The following is a 24,702-nucleotide window of genomic DNA, read 5'->3' on the forward strand; positions in this document are numbered from 1 at the left end:
GAGGGCAAATAAAACAGCAAGGGTGAAGTGGGGGAGAGGAAAACGAGAGGCAAATGGCAAATAATGTAATGCAAAGGATAAGAGTTGTGATGGGTACCTGGTATGTCTTGACTTGGCGTAGATCTCCCCGGCAAAGGCGCCAGAAATCCTTCTTGCTACCTCTTGAGCACTGCGTTGGTTTTCCCTTGAAGAGGAAAGGGTGATGCAGTAAAGCAGTGTAAGTATTTCCCTCGGTTTTTGAGAACCAAGGTATCAATCCAGTAGGAGACCACGCGCGAGTCACCTCATACCTACACAAACAAATAAGAACCTCGCAACCAACGCGATAAAGGGGTTGTCAATCCCTTCACGGCCACTTGCAAGAGTGAGATCTGATAGAGATGATAATAATAAGATAAATATTTTTTGTGTTTTTATGATATAGATTGAAAGTAAAGATTGCAAAATAAAATAGATTGGAAACTTGTATTATGGAAAATAGACCCGGGGGGCATAGGTTTCACTAGTGGCTTCTCTCAAGATAGCATAAGTATTACTATGGGTGAACAAATTACTGTCGAGCAATTGATAGAAAAGTGAATAATTATGAGAATATCTAGGTATGATCATGTATATAGGCATCATGTCCGTGACAAGTAGACCGACTCCTGCTCGCATCTACTACTATTACTCCACACATCGACCTCTATCCAGCATGCATCTAGAGTATTAAGTTCATAAGAACAGAGTAACGCCTTAAGCAAGATGACATGATGTAGAGGGATAAACTCATGCAATATGATGTAAACCCCATCTTTTTATCGTCGATGGCAACAATACAATACATGTTGTTTCCCTTTCTGTCACTGGGATCGAGCACCGCAAGATTGAACCCAAAGCTAAGCACTTCTCCCATTGCAAGAAAGATCAATCTAGTAGGCCAAACCAAACTGATAATTCGAAGAGACTTGCAAAGATAAACCAATCATACATAAAAGAATTCATAGAAGATTCAAATAGTGTTCATAGATAGACTTGATCATAAACCCACAATTCATTGGATCTCGACAAACACACCACAAAACAAGATTACATCAAATAGATCTCCAAGAGAATCAAGGAGAACTTTGTGTTGAGATCCAAAGAGAGAGAAGAAGCCATCTAGCTACTAGCTATGGACCTGAAGGTATGAGGAAAAATACTCACACGTCATCGGAGGGGCCATGGAGTTGATGTAGAGGCCCTCCTTGATCAATGCACCCTCCAGCGGAGCTCCGAAAAAGGCCCCAAGATGGGATCTCTTTGGTATAGAAGGTTGCGGCAGTGGAAATAGGGTTTCGTGCTGCTCCTAGATGTTTGCGGGGTATGTGAACATATATAGGAGGAAGAAGTAGGTCGGTTGATCCACGAGGGGCCCACAAGGGGGGAGGGCACACCCAGGGGGTAGGCGCGCCCCCTACCTCGTGGCTGCCTCGTTCGTTGCTTGACGTCCACTCCAAGTCCTCTGGATCACGTTTGTTCCAAAAATCACATTCCCAAAGATTCCATTCCGTTTGGACTCCATTTGATATTCCTTATCTACGACACACTAAAATAGGAAAAAACAGCAATTTGGGCTGGGCCTCTGGTTAATTGGTAGTCCCAAAAATAATATAAAAGTGTAAAATAAATCCCATTAACATCTAAAATAGATAATATAATAGCATGGAACAATCAAAATTATAGATACATTGGAGACGTATCAAAGATCTCCCTACTGATGCAGCTGGCTTTTGAACATGTTGTAGGTGGCAGATCCGGTTGAGCTCGTCACCATGACGGAGACCGACGTGATGGGGAGGACCGTCCGACGAGACTTCCACTATGGCAGCCACGGCCTCAACGTCTCGCTCTTCTGGTCGCCCTTCCTGGTCAAGGTCAACCTCTCCGACGCGGTGCCCGGCCTGGGCTTGTGGAGTGTGGGAAGTGCACCTCGACACGCTGGATGCCCGGTGGGCGACGCACATCGCCGACTTTGACTACATCGTCCTGTCCGGCACCTACTGGTTCTTCTGCCCATGCGTGTACTACGAGGGCAGCCGGGCCTTCGGGCACCACGGCGGCGCCAGCGGTGCCCACAACGCAATTGAGACACCCATCTTCAGTGCGGCGCGCGCCGTGTTCCACATGGCGCTCGGCACCATCACGGCCCTGGCCCACGAGGGGTTCCACGGCAAGGCCGTGGTCCGGACGGGCATGCCCGTGCACTTCGAACGGGGAGTGGAACAACGGCGGCAACTGCGTCCGCACGCGGCCGCTTCACTGCGGCAAGCGCGCCCACGACGCCATGGTGGCCGAGTTCTGCGCCGCGCATGTGGGAGACGAAAACCATGCATGCAACCCCATACACATGCCCCTCTCTCTCTCTCTCAACGCGGCAACAGGCGGAGACGTGATGTGGTCTGATGGTTTGTCTTTTGGTTGTGCATGCGTAGGTTGACACACTCAGGAAGACAGAGGCAGCATCGCAGCAGAGCTGGAACGGCGTGGAGATGCGGCTACTGGACATCACAGAGGCGATGGAGCTGCGATCGGACTAGCACCTAAGCCGGTACTGACACCCGCTGGGCGGGAGGGTGGAGGGGAGCTTCATGGGTGGACTGCTTGCACTGGTGCTTGCCCGGGCCGATCGACATGTGGAGCGAGCTGCTGTTCTAGATGATGTCGTCTATACTTGGCCATCTGTCGAGCCGGGCTGGGCTTCGGGACGGGCCTATATAACCCACAAGTATAGGGGATCGCAACAATTTTCGAGGGTAAGTATTCAACCAAAATTTATTGATTCGACACAACGGGAGCCAAAGAATACTCTCAAGTATTAGCAGCTGAGTTATCAATTCAACCACACGTGGAAAATTAATATCTGCAGCAAAGTGTTTAGTAGCAAAGTAAGATGATAGTAGTGGTAACGGTAGCAAAAGGTAACAGTAGTAAAAGTAATGTTTTTGGTATTTTGTAGTGATGATAGCAATAGCAAGGGGAAAGTAAATAAGCAAAGAACAATATATGGAAAGCTCGTAGGCAATGGATCAGTGATGGAGAATTATGCCGGATTCGGTTCATCATGTAACAGTCATAACCTAGGGTGACACAGAACTAGCTCCAGTTCATTGATATAATGTAGGCATGTATTCCGAACATAGTCATACGTGCTTATGGAAAAGAACTTGCATGACATCTTTTGTCCTACCCTCCCGTGGCAGCGGGGTCCTTACGGAAACTAAGGGATATTAAGGCCTCCTTTTAATAGAGAACCGGAACAAAGCCTTAACACATAGTGAATACATGAACTCCTCAAACTACAGTCATCACCGATAAGTATCCCGATTATTGTCACTTCGGGGTTAACGGATCATAACACATAATAAGTGACTATGGACTTGCAAGATAGGATCAAGAACACTCATATATTGATAAAAACATAATAGGTTCAGATCTAAAATCATGGCACTCGGGCCCTAGTGACAAGCATTAAGCATAGCAAAGTCATAGCAACATCAATCTCAGAACATAGTGGATACTAGGGATCAAACCCTAACAAAACTAACTCGATTACATGATAGATCCCATCCAACCCATCACCGTCCAGCAAGCCTACGATGGAATTACTCACGCATGACGGTGAGCATCATGAAATTGGTGATGGAGGATGGTTGATGATGACAATGGCAACGGATTCCCCTCTCCGGAGCCCCGAACGGACTCCAGATTAGCCCTCCCGGGAGGTTTTAGGGCTTGGCGGCGGCTTCGTATCGTAAAACGCGATGATTTCTTCTCTTTGATTTTTTTCTCCCCGAAACTCAATATATGGAGTTGGAGTCGCAGACGCAATAGGGGGCCCACGAGGTAGGGGGCGCGCCCCCCACCCTCGTGGCAAGGTGGTGGGCCCCCTGGCCTTCATCTTTTGTAGGTATTTTTCTTGTTTTCTGAAAAGTGGCTTCGTGAAGTTTCAGGTCATTCTGAGAACGTTTGCTCCTGCACATAAATAACACCATGGTAATTCTGCTGAAAACAGCGTTAGTCCGGGTTAGTTCCATTCAAATCATGCAAGTTAGAGTCCAAAACAAGGGCAAAAGTGTTTGGAAAAGTAGATATGTTGGAGACGTATCAACACCCCCAAGCTTAAACCTTTGCTTGTCCTCAAGCAATTCAGTTGACAAACTGAAAGTGATAAAGAAAAACTTTTACAAACTCTGTTTGCTCTTGTTGTTGTAAATATGTAAAGCCATCATTCAAGTTTTCAGCAAAGATTATAACTAACCACATTAACAATAGCGCATAGGTCTCAAGTTTACTCATATCAATAGCATAATCAACTAGCGAGCAATAATAATAAATCTCGGATGACAACACTTTCTCAAAACAATCATAATATGATATAACAAGATGGTATCTCGCTAGCCCTTTTTGAGACCGCAAAACATAAATGCAGAGCACCTTTAAAGACCAAGGACTGACTAGACATTGTAATTCATGGTAAAAGAGATCTAGTCAAGTCATACTCAATGTAAACTAACAATAATGAATGCAAATGACAGCGGTGCTCTCTAACTGGTGCTTTTTAATAAGAGGATGATGACTTAGCATAAAAGTAAATAGATAGGCCCTTCGCAGAGGGAAGAAGGGATTTGTACAGGTGCCAGAGCTTGGTTTTGAAATAGAGGCTAATAATATTTTGAGCGGTATACTTTTATTGTCAACATAACAACCAAGAGATGGCGATATCTTCCATGCTACACACATTATAGGTGGTTCCCAAACAGAATGGTAAAGTTTATACTCCCCCTTCCACCAACAAGCATCAATCGATGGCTTGCTCAAAACAACGAGTGCCTCCAACTAACAAGAGTCCTAGGCAGAGTTTTGTTTGCAATTATTTTGATTTAGTTTGCATAAAGCATGGGACTGGGCATCCCGGTGACCAGCCATCTATCTCATGAGTGAGGAGCGGAGTCCACTCCTCTTGAGAATAACCCGCCTAACATGGAAGATACAGACAGCCCTAGTTGATACATGAGCTATTCAAGCATACAAAACAGGATATTTATTTGAAGGTTTAGAGTTTGGCACATACAAATTTACTTGGAACGGCAAGTAGATACCGTATATAGGTAGGTATAGTGGACTCATGTGGAATAACTTTGGGGTTTAAGGAGTTTGGATGCACAAGCAGTATTCCCGCTTAGTACAGGTGAAGGCTAGCAAAAGACTGGGAAGCGACCAGCTAGAGAGCGACAATAGTCATGAACATGCATTAAAATTAGTCAACACTGAATGCAAGCATGAGTAGGATATAATCCACCATGAACATAAATATCATGAAGGCTACGTTGATTTTGTTTCAACTACATGCGTGAACATGTGCCAAGTCAAGTCACTTAAATCATTCAGAGGAGGATACCACCCTATCATACCACATCATAACTATCTCAATAGCATGTTGGCACGCAAGGTAAACCATTATAACTCATAGCTAATCAAGCATGGCACAAGAAACTATGATCTCTAGTTGTCCTTGCAAACATGTTTATTCATAATAGGCTGAATTAGGAACGATGAACTAATCATATTTACAAAAACAAAAGAGGTCAAGTTCATACCAGCTTTTCTCATCTCAGCCAGTCCATCATATATCATCATAATTGCCTTTCACTTGCATGACCGAATAGTGTGAATAATAATAATAGTGCACGTGCATTGGACTAAGCTTGAATCTGTGGGCATTCAATAAACAGGAGAAGACAAGGCAATATGGGCTCTTCTGTCAGGTCAACAATAATGCATATAAGAGCCACTTCAACAATTTAATCATGGTCTTCTCCTATCGACCCCGAAAGAAAAGAAAATAAATAAAACTATTTACACGGGAAATCTCCCAACAAGCAAAAGAAGAACAGGAAATCTTTTTGGGTTTTATTTTTAATTACTACTACAAGCATGGAAATTAAAACTAGCTAAAAGCTACAACTAATTTTTTTTGGTTTTTCTTAAGGTTTATTAAACACACAAGAAGAAAGCAATAAAAAGGAAAGTAAACTAGCATGGATGATACAATGAAAAAGTATGAGCACTGACATCTAGAAATGAGTGTGTGAACATAAATATAATGTCGGTGGGAAATACGTACTCCCCCAAGCTTAGGCTTTTTGGCCTAAGTTGGTGTATGGCCACGGCTGGCCTGGCGGATATCCATAATAGTAGTTGGGGTCATACTGCGATGAAGAAGAGGAAGGCTCCGATTCCCACTGGCGTATAATCATCTCTGGATCCCACTGGTAATTAGACGGTTGTGAAGGATCAACTTGTGGTTCCGGCTCTGGCTCCTCGGCTGGTGTAGGGTTCCGGTAGGCGTGAATAGCCTTCAACGGAACAAGGTATGTGCCTGAAGATAAATCAAACAAAGAAGGAGCAGGCAGGGTAATAGTCTCAGGATGATGTTTATTAAAGAACAATTGATATCTAAGCTCTCCTCCCCTATTCTTAACAATAAAATGATGTGCCACCATACTTTTATAATCTAAATAAACACGAGGCAACACTTTTTCTTCCTTCTCAAAATGCCTAATAGGTATGTTAAAATGAGCAGCTAGGCATGAAGCATAGATGCCTCCAAAGATGGGGCACTTGGTACGGTTCAGACTTAATCGTTTGGCAATAATACCACCCATACTAAAAGTGTTATCACTGTATAAACCATGGAGCAGAATAATAATATCAGGGATACTAAGGTTTACACAGTTTCCGCGACCAATTAAGCAACGACTAGCAAATAATGCAAAATAACATAAAACAGGAAAATGTATGCTAGTGATTCGTGCATCGAAAACCTTCCTTGTTTCCCCTACAGTGATAGTATCAATAAAACCATCCACATCATCGTGATGTGGTTCTTCTGTCTTTCCCTCAAAAGGGACTAAACAAATCCGACAAAAATCATAAAGTGACATCTCCTTATGCTTCATCATATAAATGAAACTCCACCGTAGGTGGCGAGTTCCTAGAATGGAAATGAAAGTTTTGCACAAAGGTATTTGTGAGTAAGAGATACTGATCGCATTGGTCGTGGAGGAAAGTGGTGAGGCATGCATTCCTAGCCATTTCATGAAAATATTCATAGATACCGGCTGCTCTCAAGAAATCATCAGAAGGCCATTCACACGCCCGAACCTCCGCGGTGCGAGGCAGATTATACTTAGGCTTCGGTGCCTTTTCCTTCGAGCTTTGGCTCGATGAGCCCCTCAATAGTCTCCTCATCATTTTCTGAAAAAATCTGAAATTTTTAGTAACTTCAAAATAAAAGTAAACCAAACTCAATAATATTCATAGAAACTACTCCTACAAGTGCCTAGGGCCTATATCATGCATTAAAACTACTTTTGACCATATAAATTTGACATGAAAGCTCAAGAACAAGGTCACCTAAGCAGCAAAAATTTGCAATGAATAAAGCACCAGAACAAAAACTAATTGGACCAATGGAGGAGTCACATACCAAGGAACAATCTCCCCATGCAGTTTTGTGAGAGGTGCTTTGAGCAAGGAGATCGAAAATGGCAGCAAAGTGAGCTTGAACTCGTGCTTGAGCTGGATATTCGTGTTTGGGGGAGGAAGAAGGAGTGTGTGGGCAGGTGGTTGACCCCCCCCCTACTGTGTTCTCTGTGCCAAATATTCTCAAATATTCTAGAAAAAATCATATTTAAATTTCAGGGCATTTGGAGAACTTTTATTTTTGAGGTATTTTTATATTGCACGGATAATCAGGTAACAGACAGAAAAATATTTATTTTTACTTTATTTAATATAAATAACAGAAAGTAAAAGTGCGGTACAGAGGGTTGTGCCTTCTAGTTTCATCCATCTCATGATCATCAAAAGGAATCCACTAACAAGGTTGATCAAGTCTTGTTAGCGAACTCATTCTGAATAACATGGAACCGGAGAAATTTCGAATAACACTATGTTACCTCAACGGGGATATGCACATCCCCAATAATAAGAATATCATATTTCTTCTTGACAGTAGGAAGAGGAAATTCAAAACCTCCAAATATAATTGATGGAATTTTTCCAATAGAGTAGATACTATGAACTTGGGGTTGTTTCCTCGGTAAGTGTACCGTATGCTCATTACCATTAACATGAAAAGTGACATTGCCTTTAGTGCAATCAATAACAGCCCCTGCAGTATTCAAAAAGTGTCTTCCAAGAATAATAGACATACTATCGTCCTCGGGAATATCAAGAATAACAAATTCCGTTAAAATAGTAACGTTTGCAACTACAACAGGTACATCCTCACAAATACCGACAGGTATAACAGTTGATTTATCAACCATTTGCAAAGATATTTCTGTTGGTGTCAACTTATTCAAATCGAGTCTATGATATAAAGAGAGAGGCATAACACTAACACCGGCTCCAAGATCACATAAAGCAGTTTTAACATAATTTATTTTAATTGAGCATGGTATAGTTGGTACACCGGGATCTCCAAGTTTCTTTGGTATTCCACCGTTAAAAGTATAATTAGCAAGCATGGTGGAAATTTCAGCTTCCGGTATCTTTCTTTTATTTGTAATAATATCTTTCATGTACTTAGCATAAGGATTGGTTTTGAGCATATCAATTAATCGCATACCCAAAAAGATAGGTCTAATCATTTCAGCAAAGCGCTCAAAATCCTCATCATCCTTTTTCTTGGATGGTTTGGGAGGAAAAGGCATGGGTTTCTGAACCCAAGGCTCTCTTTATTTACCGTGTTTCCTAGCAACAAAGTCTTTCTTATCATAACGTTGATTCTTTGATGGTGGGTTATCAAGATCAACAACAGGTTCAATTTCTATATAATTATCATTACTAGGTTGAGCATCATTATGAACATTATCATTAACATTATCACTAGTTTTAGGTTCATTACCAGGTTGAGTTTCAGCATCAGAAATAGAAATATCATTTGGATTCTCAGGTGTTTCAACAATAGGATCACTAGAAGCATGCAAAGTCCCATCATTTTTGTTTTTCTTCTTTTTAGAAGAACTAGGTGTATCTATATTATTTCTCTAAGAATCTTGCTCAATTCTCTTAGGATGGCCTTCAGGATACAAAGGTTCCTGAGTCATTCTACCAGTTCTAGTAGCCACTCTAACAGCATAATCATTATTCTTACTATTCAATTCATTGAGAAAATCATTTTGAGCTTTAAGTACTTGTTCTACTTGAGTGGTAACCATAGAAGCATGTTTACTAATAAGTTTAAGTTCACCTTTAACATTAGCCATATAATCACCCAAGTGTTCAAGCATATTTGAATTGTATTTCAATTTTCTACCAAAATAAGCATTAAAATCTTCTTGCTTAGCCATAAATTTATCAAACTCATCTAAGCATGGGCTAGCAAACTTAGTAAATGGGATTTCAGCGTTATCATATCTATAGAGAGAATTTACCTTTACTACCTGTGTTGGGTTATCAAGACCATGAGTTTCTTCAATAGGTAATGGATTAAGATTATATGTTTCTTGAACAGGCGGTAAATTAAGACCATGTATTTCTTCAATAGGAGGTAAATTCTTAACATCTTCAGCTTTAATACCTTTTTATTTCATAGATTTCTTTGCCTCTTGCATATCTTTAGGACTGAGAAATAGAATACCCCTCTTCTTCGAAGTTGGTTTTGGAATAGGCTCAGGAATTGGCTCCGGAGGTGTCCAATTATTTTCATTTGTTAGCATATTGTTCAATAGAATTTCAGCTTCATCTGGTGTTCTTTCCCTGAAAACAGAACCAGCACAACTATCCAGGTAATCTCTGGAGGCATCGGTTAGTCCATTATAAAAGATATCAAGTATTTCATTTTTCTTAAGAGGATGATCAGGCAAAGCATTAAGTAATTAGAGAAGCCTCTGTCAGGACCCCGACTCAATGCCACATCGATCTAGCATGTAACACCTCATATCACTTTGCGGCCTCACGCACGGTATTCCCACGGGTGTCGCCTTACCTTTACCCGGGACGTTTGCGCCTGTTGGCACACGTATATGACAGTGTCGCTAGCATCCATATGATAAGGAGCCCGGGCTGACATGGCTAGTCGTAAACCCAAAGTGGCACAAACTTACAGGGACACGCATCCGTGACCCAGCATCGAACGTGTCGGTCATCAGCGAGTGAATCCAGGCTGTAGCACTGGGCTAGCAGGACTCCGGTGAGCCAGGCTGTAGGGGGCTAACAGGGCTCCGGTATTCATCGCGTGACATTTCCCCGAAGGGACAGACACAGGAACGAAGAAGGACACATGCCGGCCAGCCTAAGTGTTTCGGAGCAGTAGCAAGCTACCATGGCTCGGTGGAAACACTAGGAGACATTTCCCGGTAAGAGAGGCTACTAAAGATAAACAACTAGATAGTCAGATCCCACACATACCAAGCATTTCAATAACATACACACAATATGCTCGATATGTGCAATACAACATGGCATCACAAAATGACTCTACGACTCAAGTAGTTTATCCAATAGGCTCCGAGGAGCGAGATATTACAAACATGGGTCTCATGACCCAACATTCAGAGCATACAAATCAAAACACAAGCGGAAGCTATCATGTCTGAGTACAGACATCTATAAATGAAAAAGGCTGAGAAGCCTGACTATCTACCAGATCCTGCCGAGGGCACAAGATCGTAGCTGAGGTAACAAGCTAAACGTCGAAGTCCACGCGGAACTACTAGCGAGACCGAAGTCTCTCTGCAAAAACATAAATTAAGCAACGTGAGTACAAATGTACCCAGCAAGACTTACATCAGAACTAACTACATATGCATCATTATCAACAAAGGGGATGGTGGGGTTTAACTGCAGCAAGCCAGCTTTGACTCGGTGGCTATCCTGAACTACGACTGCAAGTAACTCTTTTGAGGTGGCGCACACGAGTCCACATATTCACCATATCAATACACCACTATGGATCCGCTCCCGTCTCCCTGCGAGAACGCCAACCATAGCACTCACGCTTATCTTGCGTATTTTAGAGTATCCACTTTCACTTGTCTATGAACTGATATAAGCAACCCAGAAGTCCTTTACCGCGGACACGGCTATTCGAATAGATGATGTTAACCCTGCAGGGGTGTACTTCTTCATACATGTTTCCACCACTTAGCGTCTGCACACGACATGTGCTCGGCAGACTTCAAGCGAAAGCCGACGTGGGTGTAGACCACGACCTACCTAAACACTCAAGTCTCTAGTCCAGGTTTATCGCCTATTCGGGTTCCATCCATGAGGAGATCCGGCCGGAGTTTCGCTCACAGCCCCAAACGATGTGAACAGGGTTCCGTGACACCAAACGGGCGCCCGGTATACCCGGCCACGTGCCTACCGCATCACAGCCCACCCCTACGGTCAGCGCTGTCCACGGCCTCCAGCATACTACAAGCACCAGAAACTACTTGCAACTCCTGGACAGAGGACAAGGGTGAATAAGAAGTCGAGCGGGGTCATATTTCAGGGCCCAATGTATGGTAGTAGCTGAATCATGGATCACAAACACAGAACTCAGTTCCTGAGGACGGCTTCAATGAGACAACCCACCATGTACTCCTACATGGCCTCTCACCGATACCTTTTACCAAATCGTGTTCACACACTTAGCTCACACATAGTAGGACATGTTCACACACCTCTGATTCATCCCCGATGAATCAGACCTGACTCAACTCTAAGCAGTAGCAGGCATGACAAACAAACATGAATGAGTAGGCACAACAGGGCTCAAACAACTCCTACTCATACTAGTGGGTTTCATCTATTTACTGTGGAATGACAGGTCATGCAAAGGATAAAGGGGTTCAGCTACCGCAGCAAGTAACAGATGAATCGTTGTTGTCCTAATGCAGTAAAAGAGAGCAGGAGCGAGAGAGTGGGATTGTATCGGAATGAACAAGGGGGTTTTGCTTGCCTGGCACTTCTGAAGATAATATAGTTCTTCATCGGTGTCATCGATCACATCGCCGGTACACGTCTATCGAGAGGGGACAATTACCGGCAAACAAGGAAGAACGCAATCAATGCAATGCGACAATATGATGCATGAATGTGACATGGCAATATGATGTGATTTGTGCTGATGCAACTAAACCAGATTAAATGAAGTTGGTTTGAATCCAGGATTCAAATTCAAACTCCACATGTGGTTATTTAAATGCCATTTAATTGAATTGTGCTAAACAGCAGCTATAAGTTGTTCTAACATGCATGAAAATGGTATAGATGGATAGATTGGATTTTTCTGATAATTTTTCATATATAAATTATTTCATTTGGAGTTACGGTTAATTTTCTATGATTTATTGAAGTTTTAGCTATTTCTGGAATTTCCTGATTATTAATAAAATAAATTAAATTCCAGAAAAGGAATATTGCGTCAGCATGGCGTCATGCTGACCTCAGCAGAGTCAACAGGGGCTGGTCCGGGTCAAACTGACCTGTGGGCCCTGCGTGTCAGTGTCTGGACTAACTAACCTAATTAAAATTAACCCTAACTAACTTGGTTAGCCGGGCGGGGCCCGCATGTCAGTGGGAGAGAGGGGAGAGTCAAACCGGGCAGTGGGGTCAACCCACGCCGGTCAAGGGTCAACGGTCGCCGGCGTTTAGCCGACGGCGAGCCCGACGCGGCGGCGAGAGTGGTTTTGGCCGTTTCGGCAACCAAACGAGCCGCGGAGGGTGGCTATGGGTAGCTGGGAACATGCCGCAACTTCTGGTGGAGTCAGTTGGGGTCGGGGCGGCCAGAATCGGCGCCGGCGACGAGCTCGGCGGCGGCCAAAGCTCGGGTGCAAGTGGGGATGGGGCTGCGGTGCGCAAACGAGCGCGGCGAGGTGCCTCGGAGGCTCTACGCGATGCGGGGAGCGCGTTGGGCGCATGCCCGGGACCAAATGGTCACCGGAGCATCACGGGCGACGAGTGCGGGCGGCGGCGCGTGCGGTTGGATGTGGTGCGGCAGCTACAGCGTGCGAGAGAGGGAGCGGAGAGGGGGAGCAGGAGCAGGAGCTCACGGCGATGACGGCGGAGCTTGTGGGCTAGTCGGGGAAGCGAGGGAGGCCCGGTGGCCGTGGTGGCAGTGGACGGCGGCGACGAGCGCGCTCGGGCGCGAGAGGGGGAGAGCAGAGAAGGGAGAAGGGGTCGGGAGAGAGTGAGAGAGAGGAGCGAGGGGGCTGCGTGGCTTCACCCGAAGAGGCCAGGGCGAAGCGGCAAGCAGGAGGTGGCCGGGGCGGCGTCGGCGCTCGCCACGCCTCGCCTATGTCCTTCTGGCGAGGGAAGAAGACGACAGGGGAGGGAGGCGGCGGTGGGCTGGGCCGAAACGGAAGCTGGGCCGGCTCTGCTGCAGGTGAGCGCCAGGTAAGTGGCTGGGCTGCTGGTGGGCTACCACGTAAGGCCAGGTAAGTTGCTCTGTTTTATATTTCTGTTCTGTTTTCTATTTTTTTTAAATTTGTTTTGCCACTGTTTTGAATTTAAAAATAATTCAAACAATGCCAAAAACTCCTCTGAATATTTTTGTTTTGCTAGATGGACTTTTCCAAAAGCTCATAAAATATTTCAGGGGTATTTGAAATTATATTCTAATTATATGAATATAATTCAAATTCAAATAGCTAATGATTTAAATTCAAAGTCCCAAAAATAAATCCTTAAAAATGTTCAATATTTTTGGTTTGGATCAAAACCCTTGCCAAAAATATTAAACATCTAAGAAGAGCATTTTGGAACAATGAATGAGATTTTAGGGTTTTTGCCCTTTTTTTATTTAGGGTTTTGAGGCTTCCAATGTTCCTCAGTTCAAGTTTCAAAATTTAAACATGATGCAAACACCAGGCAGCACCAGAGGCTAGGGATGTGACAACTCGCCCCCACTAAACAAGAATCTCGTCCCGAGATTCAAGCGTAGGGTAGGATGAAGGGGAACGCAACTAACGCAATCTTCACGATCCAACTTGCACTTCATAGGAACGTTGATTTGATCACCATCTTTGTCTTGATGTCTTGCTCTGAGAACTCTAGCTAACATGACAACGAGAGGGAAAAGAAGATTCTGGAAGGATCGATCTTCTCAAAGGTCGAACAACTCACGGAATGAGACATAGAACCATCTCTCGGGTTGAGACACGAGATACACATCAAGAGGGGTGGAAAGAAACGGATGACGAAGGTTCACTAGGTGGACAACAATTCCACACTTAAGAAGGTGGTAAACGATTGTCCACGTAGCGAGGAGTTGAGTTGCCATGATACCACGACGAAACATCCTGGAGGAGGGTGATTCGTAGATTATTTCCTTAAGTGGCAAAAAGAATTACCTTTGATTCAGAGATCATTGAAAACCTTTATACCAGCCTAAGGCAATTCTCAAGCGATCGTTTGGCGGGGGTCGGTAGAATGGCATACTCGGACTTGGATGATGTGGATTACCTTGTTGAAGACAACGTAATGGATGAATTTGCTTATCACCGGAAATGGAAGAGACCCATGGTAGAATGGCACATTGGCGGTGCAAGCTAGGAACAAAATGCAAATGCTGGGAATGATTCTGGTAACTAGGGAAGAACCCAACAATAGAGAGTGGATTCACTGTTTGAAAAGGTCATAGCATTGCCGAGGAAACTGAGAGGAATCCCAGTTAGAGCCGATGATAACACGTAGCGCTTGTGCGTGCTCTCAAGAACTTGAGCATTTCCATAATCATCAAGGTTTTACCAACATCCGTGTCAAGGATCCTGGCAACACAACTTGCTACCATGATGAATGATGATGGATGATGCAGATGCAAAGGAAGATAACACTTTCTCAGATTTCACCCTAGCAATGCCAAGGAAAGAAAATCTGGATGATCGACCGAGAGACATTTAGCACTCCGCTTCTAATGTTCTCCTTGATGTGCTAGTGTATCCCATTCATAGATATGGTTTGATAACTAGAACATCAAGTAAAAGGTCGGACTTCGGGAGCAATAGAATCCATAAGGAACAGTTACGGAGGTAAATCCTACGAAATCCTTATGGGGAGGTGGCCAACTTCTTCAATCAAGATACTACAATAATAGGTCTTTCGGCTGGGTGGTGCTGGCCACGACATCCACTTTACCAGTTATCGAGGAACCAATATTATAGTTCTTGGGGAAATGTTCCAACCATCATATCTGCCTGAGATTCAGATCTGGTTGGTGTCAGGATATTCCAGACTCATCGAGTCTAGGAAGAAAAATGAAAGTTTGCAACACAAATCGACGAGATGACGTTGCGGGATTCTCGGGAGATGAACTACGATAGCAAGCTCCAAAACATGAGCTGGTTCTGCTACAAACATGTGAACACGTTGTCCCAGACAAGCATGCCCACATGGTAGTCTTACAATAAAACACTACCGAGTTCTGGTTGGGAACCATCAGCGAGGATATCGAAGTTCTTTCATAAGTCCGGATTAGCTCTTATGAAGATACTCCTTCTCCTTGAACAAATCAGTCAGTGGCTTGGTGTGCTAGGATACACATATGGAATGAAGGTTGCAAGTCTCCAGACCACAGAATACTTCGCACGTGTGCATGACTGACTTGCGATGATTCCAGAGGAAGCAACATTGACTTTCTCGAGTCCACGGCGGCAACTTGCATCAAATGCACATGAACTAGAGGAAGTCACTTCTTACATCCGAACATATGCTTCATGAGCTAGCATGAACAAATGCTTTCAAAAGTTTCCAACACTAGCTTAATGTTCAGCAAAATTATGGAGAAGACAAGGATGTTGTCAATGGGCACAACAACAATTCATCTGGGTTTCCTTTTAAAAGGAATTCCATAGTTAAGTGAACAAGTGATAGCATTGGTCAGACCCAAAAGATATAATGGTGTATGCTCGAGGGATCAACCACGAGTAAGACAACATTACGAATATCGTTGGTTCTGGTCTGATTGGATGATAGCCCATACTCCAATCAAAGGTTGGATAAAAATGATAGGTCCATTAACTGATCACGAGGTTCAGTCGATGAAAATATCAACTTTCTTCAACACATACAAGACATCCCTTATAATGAACTATATCGGACAAGCTTCTATCTTCCAACTCTCCAAGTTGATGCATAGCTTAACCAACTAGCTCAGGGGTATCCAACACGGATTCTTGGAGAAAGGGTGGTTTACAGGATAAACCAACTTGATCACGAGCTCAACATAACAGTCAGGTGACAACCTGGTGATACTTTCGAGAAGATATCCGGAAAATCACGAACCACCGATATGTTACTAAGATCGAGGACAATCCTGCTTTTCAGGGCAAGACGATATGATCAATAGGGCAAGGATTTGAAATAATCCTAACTCATCGATCGAGGAGTGAACCAGGAGAATGGACTAGGTAGCACGATCAATCTTAGAATGATGATTCACTAACCAACATGCTAAGAATGAAATTATTGTCCTTTAACTACCAAACAACGGAGTTGCTAGCAGTATTGATTTCACACATCACGACTCACTTGTCGACATTCCGGTTGCATCAACACGAAGACCGAGGAATGACTAATGATGGTGAGAAGTATCACTGTGTCAAGAGTTCATAGGATGGTGTGCAATTCCCATGACATTCTTGATATAAAGATGGTAATACTCCAAGGTAGAACAGAGCAAAAGCTGGATTGGCATTTTGATCTGCGGAGTACAATTGTTTTGACCCAATCCTAGATATGGATGAGGTACTGGAGTTTGTTTCTCCTAGTCATTCCGGAATAGAATGGCTTGACGGACCACAAGAGTAATAGGTATCGATGAACGATTGCACGCATACTCTTGACTATCAATTGATAAACGAGGGTCAGAAGACAACTAAAGAGGGACAACTCAAAGGAACATACGATTTTCTGAGTTGTGGATGCATGGTTTAGCATGTCGAACGAAGTTCAACATATTTCTTCCGGATAACCCATGCAGAAAGGTAGAACTGGCAGAGCCACAATATATAATGGAGAACTCATCAAGAATAATCCTGTTGTGATATTTCAGTTCAACGAGGAACTTCTGCCATAAGTAGTTCATGGTATTTGGAAGAAGAAGATACCACGGACTTCAAGGACTATCGCAAAGGTTACTAATATCCTAAAGGCACTAGCAATTACTATCAACATGAAGTAGGTAGAGTGAATCTCGGGTTCAAGAACCCAGGAACAGAATACCTATTACTAAGTAGCATCACGGGATGCTTTCGAGAATGATGGCCAGAATCATCACACTGGGAACACAAATCATGGCTAAATTACTAGATGATCCCCTAAGACACCTAGGGTCATAATAATATCTCCAACATATATGTCAAGGTAACAGAGTACCTCAACTCACTGATTAGTGTGGTTAATCTGGCCCAAAGGAACATTGAAACGGGAGGAAGGAATTTGCAAGTGCATCAGACTGTTTAGAGACCTGAGATGACTCGGACAGCATAACGGCTGTAAATGCTCAAAAAGATTTGAAACATGCTACAAAAATGGTGGCATAGCCACTCAGAGGCACAATATCAAGGTTTGGAGATCAACAGTTAACATACAGAAGTAGTAGGAACTGAACTCAAGCTTAAATCCAACAATCTTATAAGTCTACGGATTAGTAACACGTGATCCTGATAGAAAGAAGAGATAGCCTAGTTCTTAATCCCCGTAGGAAAGATAAGATGACTCAGATCAGAAGGGCATAAAGTATAAGGAGTAAAAAGAGCCTTACGTTCCATCCCACAATCAATTCCCTTATATAACTAAAGAATTTCTAGACTCAACTTCGACCAGTTTGGCTTGGTAATCCTACAGGCAGTCAAGCTCTGATACCAACGCTGTCAGGACCCCGACTCAATGCCACATCGATCTAGCATGTAACACCTCATATCACTTTGCGGCCTCACGCACGGTATTCCCACGGGTGTCGCCTTACCTTTACCCGGGACCGTTTGCGCCTGTTGGCACACGTATATGACAGTGTCGCTAGCATCCATATGATAAGGAGCCCGGGCTGACATGGCTAGTCGTAAACCCAAAGTGGCACAAACTTACAGGGACAGGCATCCGTGACCCAGCATCGAACGTGTCGGTCATCAGCGAGTGAATCCAGGCTGTAGCACTGGGCTAGCAGGACTCCGGTGAACCGGGCTGTAGCGGGCTAACAGGACTCCGGTATTCATCGCGTGACATTTCCCCGAAGGGACAGACACAGGAACGAAGAAGGACACATGCCGGCCAGCCTAAGTGTTTCGGAGCAGTAGCAAGCTACCATGGCTCGGTGGAAACACTAGGAGACATTTCCCGGTAAGAGAGGCTACTAAAGATAAACAACTAGATAGTCAGATCCCACACATACCAAGCATTTCAATAACATACACACAATATGCTCGATATGTGCAATACAACATGGCATCACAAAATGACTCTACGACTCAAGTAGTTTATCCAATAGGCTCCGAGGAGCGAGATATTACAAACATGGGTCTCATGACCCAACATTCAGAGCATACAAATCAAAACACAAGCGGAAGCTATCATGTCTGAGTACAGACATCTATAAATGAAAAAGGCTGAGAAGCCTGACTATCTACCAGATCCTGCCGAGGGCACAAGATCGTAGCTGAGGTAACAAGCTAAACGTCGAAGTCCACGCGGAACTACTAGCGAGACCGAAGTCTCTCTGCAAAAACATAAATTAAGCAACGTGAGTACAAATGTACCCAGCAAGACTTACATCAGAACTAACTACATATGCATCATTATCAACAAAGGGGATGGTGGGGTTTAACTGCAGCAAGCCAGCTTTGACTCGGTGGCTATCCTGAACTACGACTGCAAGTAACTCTTTTGAGGTGGCGCACACGAGTCCACATATTCACCATATCAATACACCACTATGGATCCGCTCCCGTCTCCCTGCGAGAACGCCAACCATAGCACTCACGCTTATCTTGCGTATTTTAGAGTATCCACTTTCACTTGTCTATGAACTGATATAAGCAACCCAGAAGTCCTTTACCGCGGACACGGCTATTCGAATAGATGATGTTAACCCTGCAGGGGTGTACTTCTTCATACATGTTTCCACCACTTAGCGTCTGCACACGACATGTGCTCGGCAGACTTCAAGCGAAAGCCGACGTGGGTGTAGACCACGACCTACCTAAACACTCAAGTCTCTAGTCCAGGTTTATCGCCTATTCGGGTTCCATCCATGAGGAGATCCGGCCGGAGTTTCGCTCACAGCCCCAAACGATGTGAACAGGGTTCCGTGACACCAAACGGGCGCCCGGTATACCCGGCCACGTGCCTACCGCATCACAGCCCACCCCTACGGTCAGCGCTGTCCACGGCCTCCAGCATACTACAAGCACCAGAAACTACTTGCAACTCCTGGACAGAGGACAAGGGTGAATAAGAAGTCGAGCGGGGTCATATTTCAGGGCCCAATGTATGGTAGTAGCTGAATCATGGATCACAAACACAGAACTCAGTTCCTGAGGACGGCTTCAATGAGACAACCCACCATGTACTCCTACATGGCCTCTCACCGATACCTTTTACCAAATCGTGTTCACACACTTAGCTCACACATAGTAGGACATGTTCACACACCTCTGATTCATCCCCGATGAATCAGACCTGACTCAACTCTAAGCAGTAGCAGGCATGACAAACAAACATGAATGAGTAGGCACAACAGGGCTCAAACAACTCCTACTCATACTAGTGGGTTTCATCTATTTACTGTGGAATGACAGGTCATGCAAAGGATAAAGGGGTTCAGCTACCGCAGCAAGTAACAGATGAATCGTTGTTGTCCTAATGCAGTAAAAGAGAGCAGGAGCGAGAGAGTGGGATTGTATCGGAATGAACAAGGGGGTTTTGCTTGCCTGGCACTTCTGAAGATAATATAGTTCTTCATCGGTGTCATCGATCACATCGCCGGTACACGTCTATCGAGAGGGGACAATTACCGGCAAACAAGGAAGAACGCAATCAATGCAATGCGACAATATGATGCATGAATGTGACATGGCAATATGATGTGATTTGTGCTGATGCAACTAAACCAGATTAAATGAAGTTGGTTTGAATCCAGGATTCAAATTCAAACTCCACATGTGGTTATTTAAATGCCATTTAATTGAATTGTGCTAAACAGCAGCTATAAGTTGTTCTAACATGCATGAAAATGGTATAGATGGATAGATTGGATTTTTCTGATAATTTTTCATATATAAATTATTTCATTTGGAGTTACGGTTAATTTTCTATGATTTATTGAAGTTTTAGCTATTTCTGGAATTTCCTGATTATTAATAAAATAAATTAAATTCCAGAAAAGGAATATTGCGTCAGCATGGCGTCATGCTGACCTCAGCAGAGTCAACAGGGGCTGGTCCGGGTCAAACTGACCTGTGGGCCCTGCGTGTCAGTGTCTGGACTAACTAACCTAATTAAAATTAACCCTAACTAACTTGGTTAGCCGGGCGGGGCCCGCATGTCAGTGGGAGAGAGGGGAGAGTCAAACCGGGCAGTGGGGTCAACCCACGCCGGTCAAGGGTCAACGGTCGCCGGCGTTTAGCCGACGGCGAGCCCGACGCGGCGGCGAGAGTGGTTTTGGCCGTTTCGGCAACCAAACGAGCCGCGGAGGGTGGCTATGGGTAGCTGGGAACATGCCGCAACTTCTGGTGGAGTCGGTTGGGGTCGGGGCGGCCGGAATCGGCGCCGGCGACGAGCTCGGCGGCGGCCGAAGCTCGGGTGCAAGTGGGGATGGGGCTGCGGTGCGCAAACGAGCGCGGCGAGGTGCCTCGGAGGCTCTACGCGATGCGGGGAGCGCGTTGGGCGCATGCCCGGGACCAAATGGTCACCGGAGCATCACCGGCGACGAGTGCGGGCGGCGGCGCGTGCGGTTGGATGTGGTGCGGCAGCTACAGCGTGCGAGAGAGGGAGCGGAGAGGGGGAGCAGGAGCAGGAGCTCACGGCGATGACGACGGAACGCTCGGCGAGGTCGGGGACGGTCCGGGGCCGACGAATTTGACGGTGATGGCCGGCGGGTCCGAGGTAGAAGACGAGCCCGGTGAGGTCGTTCGGGGGCTTCTGGAGGGGCGTGGCTCGGTGAGATGGGTCGAGGACGGAGTGGCGGAGCTTGTGGGCTAGTCGGGGAAGCGAGGGAGGCCCGGTGGCCGTGGTGGCAGTGGACGGCGGCGACGAGCGCGCTCGGGCGCGAGAGGGGGAGAGCAGAGAAGGGAGAAGGGGTCGGGAGAGAGTGAGAGAGAGGAGCGAGGGGGCTGCGTGGCTTCACCCGAAGAGGCCAGGGCGAAGCGGCAAGCAGGAGGTGGCCGGGGCGGCGTCGGCGCTCGCCACGCCTCGCCTCTGTCCTTCTGGCGAGGGAGGAAGACGACAGTGGAGGGAGGCGGCGGTGGGCTGGGCCGGAACGGAAGCTGGGCCGGCTCTGCTGCAGGTGAGCGCCAGGTAAGTGGCTGGGCTGCTGGTGGGCTACCAGGTAAGGCCAGGTAAGTTGCTCTGTTTTATATTTCTGTTCTGTTTTCTATTTTTTTTAAATTTGTTTTGCCACTGTTTTGAATTTAAAAATAATTCAAACAATGCCAAAAACTCCTCTGAATATTTTTGTTTTGCTAGATGGACTTTTCCAAAAGCTCATAAAATATTTCAGGGGTATTTGAAATTATATTCTAATTATATGAATATAATTCAAATTCAAATAGCTAATGATTTAAATTCAAAGTCCCAAAAATAAATCCTTAAAAATGTTCAATATTTTTGGTTTGGATCAAAACCCTTGCCAAAAATATTAAACATCTAAGAAGAGCATTTTGGAACAATGAATGAGATTTTAGGGTTTTTGCCCTTTTTTTTATTTAGGGTTTTGAGGCTTCCAAAGTTCCTCAGTTCAAGTTTCAAAATTTAAACATGATGCAAACACCAGGCAGCACCAGAGGCTAGGGATGTGACAGCCTCCCCCAAGCTTGTGGGAGACTCTCTTCTTCAATTTGCACAAAATTATATATATCCCTTAAAGCAGCTTGTTTCTTATGATCAGGGAAATATTTAGCAGAGAAGTAATAAATCATATCCTAGGGACTACGCACACAACCAGGATCAAGAGAATTAAACCATATCTTAGCATCACCCTTTAATGAGAATGAAAATATTTTAAGGATGTAAAATTAACGAGTTCTCTCATCTTTAGTGAACAGGGTGGCTATATCATTCAATTTAGTAAGATGTGCCACAACAGTTTCAGATTCATAACCATGAAAAGGATCAGATTCAATCAAAGTAATTATATCAAGATCAACAGAGAATTCATAATCCTTATCGGTAACACAGATAGGTGAAGTAGCAAAAGCAGGGTCAGGTTTCATTCTAGCACTTAGAGATTGCTTACTCCATTTAGCTAATAACCTTTTTAGTTCATTTCTATTTTTGCAAGATAAAATAGCGAAAGAAGCTTCTTGATCAAAAACATAACCCTTAGGAATAACAAATGATTCTTCATCATCACTTTCATCAGTATCATCATATTCAATATTTTCAATTTCTCTAGCCCTAGCAATTTGTTCATCAAGAAAATCACTAAGTGGCACAGTAGTATCAGGCATACAGGTAGTTTCATCATAAGTATCATGCATAGCAGAAGTGGCATCATCAATAACATGCGACATATCAGAACGAATAGCAGAAGCAGGTGTAGATGTCGCAAGCTTACTTAAAACAGAAGGTGAATCAAGTGAAGAGCTAGATGGCAGTTCCTTACCTCCCCTCATAGTTGAGGGATAGATCTTGGTTTTTGGATCTCTCAAGTTCTTCATAATGATAAGCAGATATATATATCCCAAGTGACTCAAAGAATAGAGCTATGCTCCCCAGCAACGGCGCCAGAAAATAGTCTTGATAACCCACAAGTATAGGGGATCGCAACAGTTTTCAAGGGTAAAGTATTCAACCCAAATTTATTGATTCGACGCAAGGGGAGCCAAAGAATACTCTCAAGTATTAGCAGCTGAGTTGTCAATTCAACCACACATGGAAACTTAATATCTGCAGCAAAGTGTTTAGTAGCAAAGTAATATGATAGTAGTGGTAATGGTAGCAAAAGGTAACAGTAGTAAAAGTAATGTTTTTGGTATTTTGTAGTGATGATAGCAATAGCAACGGGAAAGTAAATAAGCGAAGAACAATATATGGAAAGCTCGTAGGCAATGGATAAGTGATGGAGAATTATGCAGGATGCGGTTCATCATGTAACAGTCATAACCTAGGGTGACACAGAACTAGCTCCAGTTCATTGATATAATGTAGGCATGTATTCCAAACATAGTCATACATGCTTATGGAAAAGAACTTGCATGACATCTTTTGTCCTACCCTCCCGTGGCAGCGGGGTCCTTACAGAAACTAAGGGATATTAAGGCCTCCTCTTAATAGAGAACCTGAATAAAGCATTAACACATAGTGAATACATGAACTCCTCAAACTACGGTCATCACCGGTAAGTATCACGATTATTGTCACTTTGGGGTTAACGGATCATAACACATAATAGGTGACTATGGACTTGCAAGATAGGATCAAGAACACTCATATATTGATAAAAACATAATAGGTTCAGATCTAAAATCATGGCACTCGGGCCCTAGTGACAAGCATTAAGCATAGCAAAGTCATAGCAACATCAATCTAAGAACATAGTGGATACTAGGGGTCAAACCCTAACAAAACTAACTCGATTACATGATAGATCCCATCCAACCCATCACCGTCCAGCAAGCGTATGATGGAATTACTCATGCACGGCGGTGAGCATCATGAAATTGGTGATGGAGGATGGTTGATGATGACGATGGCGACGGATTCCCCTCTCCGGAGCCCCGAACGGACTCCAGATCAGCCCTCTCGAGAGGTTTTAGAGCTTGGCAGCGGCTCCGTATCGTAAAACGCGATGATTTCTTCTCTCTGATTTTTTTTCTCCCCAAAACCCAATATATGGAGTTGGAGTCGGAGACGCAACAGAGGGCCCATGAGGTAGGGGCGCGCCCTAGGGGGGCAGGCGTTCCCCCCACCCTCGTGGCAAGGTGGTGGGCCCCCTGGCCTTCATATTTTGCAGGTATTTTTCTTATTTTCTAGAAAGTGGCTCCGTGAAGTTTCAGGTCATTCCGAGAACGTTTGCTCCTGCACATAAATAACACCATGGTAATTCTGCTAAAAACAGCGTCAGTCCGGGTTAGTTCCATTCAAATCATGCAAGTTAGAGTCCAAAAAAAGGGCAAAAGTGTTTGGAAAAGTATATACATTGGAGACGTATCAGCCTACCAAAGCCCGATGCAAAAAACCCAGGACTGAGCCCGGCCCAGCCGTCGGGCCTAAAAATCAGGCCCGAGCACGGCCCATGATGCTAAAAGCCCGCCGGGTGTTGGGCCGCGGGCCAGGCTGTTGGGGAACGCAGTATTTAAAAAAATCTCCTATGGTCACGCAAGATCTATCTAGGAGATGCATAGCAACAAGAGGGGAGAGTGTGTCTATGTACCCTCGTAGACCGAAAGCGGAAGAGCTTAGTAACGCGGTTGATGTAGTCGAACATCTTCGCGATCCAACCGATCAAGTACCGAATGCACGGCACCACCG

General features: G+C 44.5%; 1 pseudogene; it reads left to right on the forward strand.

Annotated features, from left to right (window-relative positions):
* Positions 1-1,153: 1,153 nt before the first annotated feature.
* LOC123129561 (protein trichome birefringence-like 20) lies at positions 1,154-2,676 on the forward strand (annotated as a pseudogene).
* The last annotated feature ends 22,026 nt before the right edge of the window (positions 2,677-24,702 follow it).

The sequence above is a fragment of the Triticum aestivum genome, chromosome 6A (genome assembly GCF_018294505.1).
Source record: "Triticum aestivum cultivar Chinese Spring chromosome 6A, IWGSC CS RefSeq v2.1, whole genome shotgun sequence".
In the NCBI taxonomy this organism is placed as follows: Eukaryota; Viridiplantae; Streptophyta; class Magnoliopsida; order Poales; family Poaceae; genus Triticum; species Triticum aestivum.